General features: G+C 36.8%; 1 pseudogene; it reads right to left on the reverse strand.

The window, feature by feature from the left end:
- Positions 1-11,130: 11,130 nt before the first annotated feature.
- On the reverse strand, positions 11,131-12,048 carry LOC145895699 (uncharacterized; annotated as a pseudogene).
- Between the last annotated feature and the right edge of the window lie 605 nt (positions 12,049-12,653).

Below are 12,653 nucleotides of genomic sequence, written 5' to 3' on the forward strand. Positions count from 1 at the left end.
AGACTAAACAAAGCGAAAAACTTCCAAAAAAGTTTTTGTGAAAAAATCGCAATAAAACATAAAAAAAGGTTTTACCAGAATCTGTGGCGTTACACGACAAAAGGGTTTGATGTGCACACAAAGCTTGTTGATACATAGCTTGGACAGTGATTTTTTTCGGTTGTTTAGTGGACCGTATCACCCAACGCGAGCCACAGACACATGCCAAGTAAGCAACTTAAAAGAAATTAGAAGTTGTGTGCCGGCTGACAAAAACTATAAAATGCGAACTTTCACTTTTTTTCGCGCAATGAACATCGTGTTTAAATAAATGTATGAATGTTTTAGACAATGTCGACCAACTGCTATGTTGCCTTCGCTGCCAGGCATATTTAAATGCATATTAATTAATCTGGGGTAGCCTAGCTGAAGGACAGGTGAAACGTCGGTGAGTAAAAGTTAAGTTTAATTGTGCCACCAGAAGAAAAGATCAACTACACATCGACCAACGTTTGTGAACGACTGAGGTAACAGTTGCTAGTTGGGGATCAATTACCTTGGAAACGCCACTTGTCTGCGGGATTCTTTCCCGTGTAAATGTTTAAAAGAGACAAAGAAAATTTGACGCCACTGCTTGTTCCCTTGCTAACTGACCCTATGTCTGCGTCGTCCGCTATTTTGTCACAACGATTTTACAGAACATGTGATTGCGAAGTTTACGGTTTCCTTTCAATCTACTTTCAAACCTGGCTTCAATCTAACCAGGTAATTCCATTGCAAATTAAAAGTCACGAAGAAACCACGCTTCTTGCAAGTATTATTGCCATACACCTTGCCTCTATGCCTTAATGTCACATAAGTTGTTAGCAATTTGTTTTTTTACTCAGACGACACTTCTCTTGTAGGCAGTTAAAATAATAATGGGACATCTGTACTGATTTACCGGTTTTCTCACATTTAGCATTGACAGTAATGTTCTTGAATGTTTTATCTTTTTGACCAAAAGTGTCAATTAAATCTTTCGTAAGCAATACTTCGGTCTTTCATCAAAAAAGAAGGCATCAATTTTAATATAATCTTCAGCTTCACTTGTTCTCCTGTGACTGCCTTAAAATAAACCGACCAACGTTCTCTCCAGCTGAGCCAACTATTGTTAGTTGGCTGAAACTACTGTTCGCAGTTGTTCTGTGAGATCACTATAAACTGAGACAAAAGAAATTTGACGCCACCGCTTGTTAACCGACCCTATGTCTGTTCCCCTATTTTAAAATCTTTCTAGTTGAGGTGAAAATTTTTGTCTTATTACACTGGAAAAGTTGAATGTGTTGTTGCAACAAGCCAGTTCGGTGATCGTAGCAACACGTGTTCCAAAACTAGCATGTTGTTTCGCCCGTGTTCTACAACTAACCACTTGGCGTGTTGTTTGGCCGTGAAAATCTGCGATTCTGTCCAAAGAGTTTCGTATCGTATACGACCTCATAACACGAAACTACAAAATCCTGTTGCTTTGCTACAATGCATTGCATTAAGAAAAACAATATACATAACCCAACACAGGGAACAGAAGAAAAGTTGAAGAAAAAGTAATGATTGGAAAGACAACAATAAAAAACCTGCACAAGAACACGATATGTTGGACACAACAGGATCTAAACAAATGCAATATACATCAACAAACAGTAACCTTAAAATTTAAATAAATACATCTACACCTGCAAAAAAATTTATGTTGTAACTTCAAGTGCAAAGTTCATTTACTGGGTTGTTTTACAAATGCATATCTTCATATTTGCTTGCACTGTTGACAGTCAATGCAGTATGATCGTTTTAAGATATTTTGCAACTACACAAATTTGCCTATGAAATAGTATTAAAGCCATATTAATGAGTCGCTAAGGTCGGGTCCACACTCACGCTTTGCGCCGGCGGATTCTTTGTTTGTTTTAATGTCCCGAGCGTACGCCTGCACGCCGGCGTATAATGAAACAAACAAAGAATCCGCCGATGCAAAGCGTGAGTGTGGACCCGGCCTAACTCCAGGATAAGGCAATAAATAACATGCAGTTTATAAATTCACACCATCCGCATGTGTAGAAATAATTTAGTGATACATCATCAGCAGATTTGATGGTTAGGAGTGGAAAAAAATAATTTTAATTCAACATTTACTGCATCACTAATTTATGATGCGAAATAACATACATGTTTAGCAAAAACTTTCGTCTTTGGGCACTTTTTCAGCATTCCATTTTCCAATTAATTGAAACTTACATAAAGTTACTTGTTACCAAACTGTAAGGGTAATTTGTTGAGCCAGCAAGTCGTTGGAAATACATGAATAAAAAAGTATACTTTTTTTTTCATGTAGTAGTCAGTCAGTCAAGTCAGTTTATTTTCGCGAATTGAAATAAAATATAGTAATGTACATATTTTGTGTACAGCGGGTGATGCTGACTATAGGACACAAAAATCCTTTGTCAACCGCCAGCACCACTGATTTCTAGGAAGCAGATATTACGCTAGTTTCAAAAAGAAAGAAACACAATAATTCCAAAATGAGGCGCAGAAAAAAAGTGCAAGAAATAATTGCTAAATAATTAAACGAAAAAATAATTGCTAAAAATAAAAGAAACAGAAAAAGAGTTACCAACTAAAACACACTGAAGTAATGAGACGTCATTGCAAACACTCACCGACTACTTGTGACTTTAAGAAACTTCACCGCGTGTTATAAATTGTTCAGTTTATATTACTCTTAATTCCTTTAATTCAAATAGAAAAAAATGAGGATTGTTGCTACTTAAAGCAGATACAAACTGTTACTGGTTTGACACATACAAGGGGCCAAACGGATCGTTTAAATCTCGTGTTAAAACATGCAAGATTTCTATTTGCAAAAAAAATATTACATAAACGTTAAGGGGCAACTTTTCGCTGTTACAATCCTTGGCCAACGATGAAATAACCCCTCTTTTGAAACTATTTAAGCTGTACTTTTTAATTTGTTCTGGTAGGTGATTCCAAACAATAACTGAGATATAATTTAATGATTTTTGACAGGTGGTTGTTCGCGCACTGGGGAGGTGTAGAGCTGTTGTTGAAGCGGAACGTGTGTTGTGGTGATGGACTTGTTTGATACGCAAATATTTGTTATTAAAAACTGACGGCAAGGTATGGTTGAAATAAGTATACCTTGTATACTACAAAACCCAAATAATCAAACATTTACTCATGTAAAGACTAGATAAACGAGGTAGGTGCTACTACACCAGGACAAAGCCACGTCACAAGCCCTGAATGGGGATTGCCCCATTTATACCTGTTTGAAACTGCACCATATTCACATGGGGATTTTCGTTAGTCGTTACTTGCCTTACTTGTCCCCCAATGCGCTGATACCATAATTAGGGTGCTTACTTCCAATCCAAATATTTGAGCAGTCAAACAAAACAGAGACAGAAAGGAAATAAGAAATCCGACCAAACAGTTATATAAAATCCATTTAGTCATATTTCCTTGGTGCATGTACCTGCCCCTTTGTAGTTGATGTATTCAATGCATTGCTGGATAAAAGATTTGCAATTAATTTAAAATGAACAGGTCTAGGATGGAATTGATTACAAACCTGTGTGTTAAGCGGGATTCACACCAGACGCGGTTGACGGCTGACGGCTGACGGCTCCGTTTCGAAGCGGCGTGGCATTCACACCAGCTGGCGTCATGCCGTGACGCCGTGATTTTCTCGCTCGAAGCGTCTGACGGCGGAGTTAAATCTGATTAAACATTTTCGTCAGCCGCGTTGATCTGAAGTTTGTTTTCGCAGGGATTTTGACTTGTTGCGATTAATTTTAGGTGGTTTTAGGTAATTCTATTTGCATATGGAGTGTTCGGTGATAAAATATCAGAAATTAATTAATGGATTACAATAAGTGGCTGATCCAGCTAGGCTGCAATGCCTGGGCTGCCAAGCCTGCAATCCTAATGATCGCGATACGATAGCTGTGATCACCAAGCAAGGACCTGCGCAGTGGGGCGATCCTCCCAATCATACCATTGCATGAAATATTACCGGATTACAATAATTAATGAATTTGGAGTAATTAATTTTTTGGACTTTAGTATGAGTTACGAAATTTAATAATCGCATGTCGACCGAACGGTCAAGAAGTTGCATCTTTTTACGTGACTTCGCATTATCATTTTGTTTACTTCCATCCTGGCGAATTTCAATGTCGTCGAACTCTTTAACAACTCTTCCTAATCGCTGCATTGGTTTTGATGTGTCCAGGTTTGCGACTGCACATTGAAAAAGACAGAGCAGACCATCAGAAGAGCGATTATGTGCAAGAAAAATTTCCCTTTAATAATATATTAATATCTAAATGAAAAATTTTAACTGCATGTTGTATGTTTAGTTTCTGGTTTCAAACAAACGAAAGCTTAACCTGATCTAAAAGAGCGCACATATAACTTTCAACTTCACGTTCTAACTCGGCATAAAACTGACTGTGTGCTGGTTCCATTTTGGCATTTTTTCGTATTATTGTTATCAAATCCATGCAATGTTGAAAGGGATCAGAACCAAACTTCTGTGTTAGTAGAATAAACAGTCAACTTGTCGCAGGCACATTAACTTTATTTAAAACTACCAAAATTTACGTAAAAAGCTTTGTCATTGACTTTACCTCAGTGAGTACTGCGATATAGGCTGGACTTGATTTTTCTTTGCACATATTTTTTCTCTCATTTGCCCATTCCCAGAACACACCGTCAGATGTGAACATTTTCGCGATCAAATATAAATCCCATGTTAAACTACGTTTTGTAAAGTAAGGATTAAACCAGTCCCAATCAGTGCTGTTGTGTTATAAATAGAGATGTATTTTTATCTTGAACCTAGAGCAATGACAACTGAGCCGGAATACATTGTACTTTCATGCTGGCAGAAAAATGGTTGCATTTAACATGGTATGGGCTGAAACGTGCTAAAAATAAGGAAACCAAACCAGCTCGGAAATGCCTAAAATAAGGACACCAAATCACAAATAAGGACAGGAAATGGATGAAAGTACGATCACATTTTTGTTAAAGACTTAAAATAAGGACAAACTATGGAAAAACAGACGACATTGCAAGCTTGGCTATACATGAGCAGAAGTGCCCATACCTTTAAGTGCTTTGCAATCTAAACTGGTATAAACTTAATAAAGACTTGTAACTCCTACCTCTAATTTGCAATCATTCTCGAGGAGCTGTATGAGAATGCTCTTAGTTATTACAATGCGCAGCAAGGATAATCGCGACGAATCCAGGAAAATAGTAGTCGCTTGATGGAAGTGCAGGAGTCTGAACTTTTCGGTGTTGGAGTCTGAACCAAAATTACCCTATGACCGCCTTCCATGAAATCTTGCTTGATGCCATGGAAAAGTGCTCACCTTCCAGTCTACCTGCGTTTAGCCCCAACTATAGGCACGAGTGATTGAGGTTTTTTCATATGTGTCCAGTTCTATCATTTAATTTCAGAAGTAGTTTGCAAGGTTTGGTTGATCGGTTGTTGATTGCAATTCTAAGGGCAGACCATCCTTCATCATCAGTACAGTTTACATTGGGAATCTCACGCATTTCAGGGTACAATAAAAATACAGTGGTTCCGTTTCGTGAAACAATTTCAACACTTAGAAGATCTTGTGTCACAGCCGCAATGTATCGATCGTTTATGCCGAAATGCGAAGTATTAAAAGACTGAAAAATGTAAAAATTTCAAAATTGCCTTTCGTCCAGAATGGATTCATGGTCTTCTTCTTTGCTCGAACTATTTTTTATATCTACAAATTGGCAAAGTAGAGCAGTTAAACGGTTTTAAACTTATTTTAGGGAATTTGCGTATTTGTTATTGGTGGGGATAAAGTGATCCCATGGTGGCGCCACAAATCAGTTTATCTGTTCCCCGAACTTGGAATTGCAAAATGCCGTCACAATTTGTACACGAAGTTTACAAACACTGGATATTTTAGATCACGAATAACGACAATAACGACATTAGAATATATTTATGTCGCTACACGAAAATACAAACAGTTTGTGCGCTTTTTGGCGACCAATATGCAAATTTACGACGTCATCAAAATTTCGCATTCGATCCGTCTTCGGCTAAATATTAGCAGCAAGTATATGTATTCGGCAGAATCCGAATATTTTGTGTGTCGTCACAACCCTTATTCCTAACACGTCATGTACTGCACTACTTTGTAAAACAAATAAGCAAACCTGAAATGGACGGAGTGTGGAGTTGGATTCTTTTCGGAGGAGATAAGACATTCGACTTCCCTTTTTTTTGTAAAAGTAATTTGTTATTAAATACTTAAAGGGTATCCTGTGCGACTGCAAATGGATCAACAACATAAAACGTAATGTCTGACTCTCCTTTTATATCAAGCGGGAAACATACGGAATTATAAATAAATATACATACATATATATATATATATATATATAGTAATTCCCACCCGCGGCTGCCACAACCTACATAGCTTCACAGAGTTGCAATTGGGAACGACCGCTAGTAAACGCCGACCAGAAAAAAAGGAGAAAATCTCCTCCTCACATGCTACACTTTCTCATTTCAGCATTTTTAGTATTTGTGTTATAGTCTTGATGACAGCGAATTTCACATTATAGGGTAAGAGCAAACAAAAGATTCCAATTTTTCAAATAATAAATGGCAAAATAGTGATACGTAACTTTTCTCAGAAAAAAAACTTGTAAACTGCCCGTACCCTCAACATTTTTGTCGTCCAAATTAAGCCAGAAAGTGACTTGCTACCCAAACGCAATGGAGCGAATTTAAATTGTAACAAGCAGTTGTGATGTATCTATGTAGTCTACATGGGGTGACATAACTGACGTCACCCCATGTAGACTACATAGGGTGACATAACAATACAATGTAATTACGACGCAAATATGTCCTAACCCATCAATAACACCCGAGATTCTTGCAGGTGGGCGTTATATAAGGCTGCACGATAGTTTTTGGCAGTATCAGATTTTGTACACTTAACCTATTAAACATAAACACAATGTTCATTGCACGGACTAAAGTTAAAGTTTGCATTTTGTGATTTTCGTTAACCCGCACACAACTTCTAATTTCTTTAAAGTTGCTTGCTTGTCATGTGTTCGTAACGCGCGTCAGGCGATACGGTCCACAAAAAACCCAAGCTAGCGGAAATAATACGGCAAAGCAGTGGTGCACGCCAACCTTTTTTTCAGATACCAGGGTGAAACCATTTTAATCGCTGTTCACTAAGAGTCAGTATTATGTGCTCTGTGACCATGCAGTAGGTTTGCGCAATACAGACTGCATCGAAGCACAGTTTTTCCGTTTAGTTGTAAACTTTTTGTAAATGTTTCGCTTTAGTTGATCTTTTAACGTTATTTGTTTGTGTCAACTATGAAGCTGCACACAACTGCACATCACTCATATATGATGTACAATGTGTATGTGTGATACCGACTTCGTGTCATCACGTCACAATATATATTAATAATCCCATATGTTTTGCGCTTGATATAAAAGGAGAGACAGACATTACGTTTTATATTGTTGATCCATCAACAAAGTCGCAAAGGAAACCGTTTTTAATACATACCCATTTATTACCGTTTACAGATTTGCAAATGATTTTTAAATTCCTGATTACTTTTACAAATAAAAGGGACAAAGTCGAATGTCTTACCCAAGATCTCCTCCGAAAAGAATCCTACCCCGTACACCGTCCATTTCAGGTTTGCTTGTTTGTTTGACAAAGTAGTACAGTATGTGACATTTTAGGAATAAGGGTTGTGACGACACAGAAAAAAATTCGGATTCTGCCGAATACGAATACCTGCTGCCAATATTCAATCGAACATGGGGCGAATCCGAATGTTGGATAACGTCATGAATTTAAATATTGGTCTCCAAAAAGCGCACACACTGTTTGTATTTTCGTGTAGAGAGATAATTAAATTCTAATGTCGTTATTCGTGAACTAAATTATCCAGTGTTGGTTTCGTGCAATTCTATTTTCGTGTGCAAGTTCTGACGGCAGTGTGCAATTCCAAGTTAAGTTGTACTAATTCGAGTGAAACACATTGAATGTAAAGTTTGCTGACAATATTTGGATCTGGTGACAATGTTCGTATTCAGTCAAATAATGAAAAAACAACAACCGAATATTCGGTTTCAATCCGGCACATCGCTATTAAGAATACGGTTAGTCTTTAAGAATGTGTTATATGTTATTATTATTTTCCTCAATTGATAAACCACGTTAGTACTTCAAGGAATTGACTTTCTTTACTATGTCAATAGGCATGGCCCAATAGCTTTCACAAATACGCTAATGGATACTCCCTAAAAAATTTGAAAGACCGATTTACTTCTACTTTTTTGCCAACGTATAGATATAGAAAGTTGTTCCAGCCAAGATGAAGATGATGTATCCATTGTGGACGAAAAGTAAGTTAAAAAAATATTTCTCTTTTTCGTGAGCTTAGCTAAAATGTTGTTCAGCAAGTCAAACTTTCCACCTAGAATAAGATTCAAGCGCTTGACTGATCACCGGTCATGCGTGGAGTGTTGTGCTCTAACAAAAATAGCAGCTTGTAGTCTTAATATTGATTAGGGGGATTTTATTTTCTTAACACTGCAGTAAAAACTAACTTTTTAGTATAAACCACGTTTAACAAAATCACAAATTTTGACATTGATTGTTGCAGAGCCTTGGCGTAATTTTCACATGTTGGCTATCGTGTCAAAATTCGGTGATAGTTTTAGTTGGTCATGATGTAATTGGTATTGTTATATTGCGGTAAGAGTCGATTATTCCCATGTTTACTGGATAGATATAGTTCGTTGCAGAGTGGTTCATCAATAAATAGTCGTTTTTGTTAGGTATTGTACTTTATTCACTGTTAATCTGTTGTTGCAACATTGCTGCAAACCTGTGGATTCTGTTCCTACAAATCAAACAAAGAATTTTGCGGTTTTTTGTTTCATTAATATTGTGTTGCAAGAAAATGTGGACATGGCTCATTGGTTGTCACAACCTACATATAGCTTCATAGAATTGCACATATGTACGACCGCTTATAAATGCCGACCAATAAAGGAAAAAATCCCCTCCTCACATGCTGAACTTTCTCATTTTAGTATTTGTGTTGTCGTCTTGATGACAGAGAATTTTGCATTTCGCCCGTCCGTGAGGTGGTAAAAGCAGACACGACTAAGTCACTGGTTAAAGTATCTTCCGAATTTTACATTTTTGGGGACAAGCAAACAAAAGATTCTGATTTTAAAACAATAAATGGTAACATAGTGATGCGCAAACATTTTTGTCAAGTCACAATTAGGCCAGAAAGTGACTTGCTACGCAAACGCAATGAAGCGAATTTAAATTGTAACAAGCAATTGTGATGTAACTATGTAGTCTACATGGGGTGACGTAACTGACGTCACCATGTGATCATTCGGGTGAATAAAATGTAATTACGACGCAAATGTGTCCTAACCAATCAATTACACTCTCTTGCAGGTGGGCGTTATATAATCTTGCATGGTGGGCGCTACACGATAGTTTCTGGCAGTATCAGATTTTATACACCTAACCTATTAAACATGAACACAATGTTCATTGCACGGACAAAAGTTAAAGTTTGCATTTTATGGTTTTCGTTAACCGGCACACAACTTCTAATTTCTTTGAAGTTGCCTGTTTGTCATGTGTTCGTAACGCGCGTTAGGCGATACGGTCCACTAAAAACCAAGCTAGCGGAAAAAAATTCTGTTCAATCACTCTACGTATCGATAAGCTTTGGGTGCACGCCAAACATTTTTTTCGTGTAACGCCATAGATACAGGGTGAAACCATTTTAATCGCTGTTCTCTAAGAGTCAGTATTATGTGCTCTGTGACCGCGCAGTTAGTTTGTGCAATACAGACTGCAACGAAAAACAGTTTTTTGTTTTGTTGCGATTTTCTCACGCTTTAGTTTGTCTTTTAACGTTATTTGTTTGTGTCAACTATGAAGCTGCACACAACTGCACATCCTTCATATATGATGTATACATGAGGCCTGCCTAACATGCCATTGCATGTAATATTACTGCTGCGTTATATAATGTATAGTGTGTATTTGTGATACCGACTTCGTGTCATCACGTAACAATGCTACAGGTAAAGATTGGATAAAAATGCATTAGTTTAGCCAAAGAGTGTTTTTAATAAAACGGTTGTAGCAGTAAATCTTTTACGTTTATTTGAAATAGAAATTGTCGAGGAATATAAGTACAAAGTAACGAAAACGAAATTCCCCGAACTTAGTTTTACGAACCAACAAAAACTTGTTCCATCCGCTGTCCTTTCCCATACGATCAAGATTTCATCGCGGCAGTAAAAGCGCACACCAAAGGCAAGTAGCTGCCTGACGCGCTAGTTGCCGTTAATTGCAAACATTTTTCTTAGCTTAAACCTCAATTTCTGTTTTTGGTGCTTGGTACTTATATTCTTCAACAATTTATTCTTTGCCTCAATGTAAAATTTGCCCAAGAAATGTTAACCGCTGCGCTACACGTGTTTTGTTGAAGAACTCCTATCCAAAAAACTGTATTTTCAGCCAATCTTTACTTGCTGCATCGTGACGTCAGAGTCCATTTTAGGCCTCCCTAATGGACATAGCCCTTTTTGGTTTTATTTTACACACTAAGCACACACAAATTGGACATAGCCAAATCAACTACCACATTAACTTATGAAAATATATGAGGATTTCAATGAACAGTATTGCATTGCCAAGTAGCTATTCTATAACATCTTACAGGAAATAAAATTTATGTTCTTCTGACTGTTTCTAACTGGATGGCAAGGTCTTTTTTTTCTGCAGACTTTTTGAATTTAATTTTAGTAAATTTGTTTATAAATATCTAAATAAGAAAAAAACCCGAAATTGCTTAGTGAAACAAATGTAACACAAAATATATTCTTGTTTTATTCCCATGGTGGGAAAGACAACACCAACACAGAAAACAAACAAATAATAAAAGCAAAGCAACAGCACAACTGGAAAAACTAACATGCAGATTACACAAAATTGGCTGATTTGAAATATTTTATACCAAATCGCTCACTGTATCATTATTTTTATCACGATTAACAGAAAGAGATTTGTAGAAAATGTGGTGGTACAATTTTTTTAAACTATTAAATTGATCTGTTGTTATTCCAGGTTCTTTCTTGTAGAGTTGTGGCAAATTGGAGATGGGTTGTTCTTCATTGCTCAAGGACTTTCTTGTGAAGGGCTTTGCATTCGAAATAATTATTTTTTAAAAATCTTGATCCGAGTATTTGTACTTAAATGAAACCAATCCAGTTTTATCTTTTTGTAACTTCAACTGCATTACCTTGGACCAATAAATCTTTTCGCTTTTATTTTTCCCTTCATTTATTAAACAAGTGGACCTCCAGATTGGTGCAAACTGGGGAAAACTTTACGGAGATTTAAAATCATAAACACTGCTATAACTAAACCTCTCAACTGTTGACATATGTTTCTTGAACGCCATTTCCCATTGTTCAGTAGAATATATGGTTTTCTTTCTGGTTGCACCTTCAATTAGAGAATGAGCATTGTCATTTTAATTCTGAGAATGACCTGTTACCAAAAAAATTAGAGTTATCTCCTTGATGTCAAGAACCAGGGAGCATAAGACAGCATTACAATGATTCTGTTGTTGTTCTGACCACCACATCTGTCACAAAAAAGATGAACAACTCTTTTGCCAAGTTTTTCCAAACTGATTAAATACTTAAACACAGCTGTTGCAACTTCACAAGATCCATTTTTGCCTGACTTTCGTTCCATAAAAAGCAGGAAATTTACATTGAGTTAATCTGTAATGGTAAAGTTATAGTTTCTTAGCCTTTGTGAGTAATAAAATGAAGAAGATTGGCCACAAGGACAGTAATGTCTTCTCAAAATCGAAAGCAACAACTGCAGTTGTTGGTGATGTTTTGCCTGATTCTTTCATTGCGGCTTTAAAATTTCTTGCCTCATCTAGTGCGACTCAACTGTGAGAGGAAGATACTCCCAATTTGAATCTTTCCTGACATTTAGTTGTTCTTTTTTAACATTTTTTGCCCATTGTGTAGGATTTCTTTTTTGTTTTCGGTCTTCTAACAATTGCGGATGCTTCAGTTCCCTGCATACATAAAACTATCCTTAGGCCAACAGATTGCAGTCCCTATGCAATCGATACCCTCAGCAAACTCACTCCAATTTAAACAGTTTTTCAACACTTTCACAATAAAAAGTCTGGCTCGATTTGGCCCAATTTTATGGCCATGTCCTGTTTGGCTACCATTAGTAACTGAATGCGTTTCTTTCAATATTTTTTTGTTATTTTCAAGTCATAAATAAAGTTCTTCGCCTTCTGCAAAATTAAATTTTGGTTTGCCAATTGATTTTTTAGAATCCTAGGTTGTGTTTTCTTCTTCAGTGTCACTGTTTAAAATATTTCTCATCTTCCTTGGTGGTTCTGGAATATAATCAGAGTCGCTGTCTGTAAAATCACAATCATCTGAGCTTTTATCACTGTTGTCAACTGTTGCATTGCATTGTGTGTATATTGACTCC

This window comes from Ascidia mentula, chromosome 3 (genome assembly GCF_947561715.1).
Source record: "Ascidia mentula chromosome 3, kaAscMent1.1, whole genome shotgun sequence".
In the NCBI taxonomy this organism is placed as follows: Eukaryota; Metazoa; Chordata; class Ascidiacea; order Phlebobranchia; family Ascidiidae; genus Ascidia; species Ascidia mentula.